Consider the following 871-nt stretch of genomic DNA (forward strand, 5'->3'; position numbering starts at 1 on the left):
GTTTTCCCATTAAGATGGTGTTTCAGCGAACAAAAAGGATGGTAATCTGATGGTGCCATATCTGGAGAATATGGTGGGTGGGGCGAACTTCCCAACCCAACTACATAATCTTGTGTTGTGCCAGGTGTGGACGTGTATTGTCGTGGAGAAGAAGAACACCTTTCTGTTTCACAAGTTAAGGGTGTTTCCGATGAAAGGCTTGATTTAAATGTTCCAGTTGTTGACTATAGATCTCTGCATTGACAGTTCGCTGTGAATTGAGGAGTTTGAAATGATTTACTCCTTTGATGTCCCATCAAATGCAAAGCATCACTTTCTGCAGGTGGACTCCAGGTTTTCTGGTCGGAAGGTTTTTTTTGTCTAGGACTGAGCCATTGTTTTTGGCATTTAATATTCACATAGATAATCCATTTTTCATCTCTGGTGACAATTCTGTCTAAAAATATTCACGCACATTACACGCCAGAATAGACGAAGTAACGTTACCATGTTGGAAACGATGATCATCAGAGTTCGTGAGGTGTCCAAACACCTTCTTTAAGGAGTTTTCTCATATTCCTTAGATGTTTACGTATTGTTTCATGCAATTTCAGGGCCATTTCACGAATGTGTTGCATTGGGTTAGACTCAACAAGCCCCTACTATCACAGTTTTTAAGGTTAAAGTCACCTGAACGAAATTTGCTAACCATCGTTGACACTTACTAACGTTCAAAACATTTCCACAAACTTCTTTGATATTCTTTGTGGTTACAGAAGCGTTGTATTCCTTCTTGTATTCAAACATTATTATAGGCCGAATGTGCGTCTCTTCGTGTGTCATCATTATAAGGGATTAGAGTATTTTTTTTTATTTTGTTTGCGAGTTATGG

Source organism: Limulus polyphemus, unplaced genomic scaffold (assembly GCF_000517525.1).
Source record: "Limulus polyphemus unplaced genomic scaffold, Limulus_polyphemus-2.1.2 Scaffold1329, whole genome shotgun sequence".
Taxonomy (NCBI): Eukaryota; Metazoa; Arthropoda; class Merostomata; order Xiphosura; family Limulidae; genus Limulus; species Limulus polyphemus.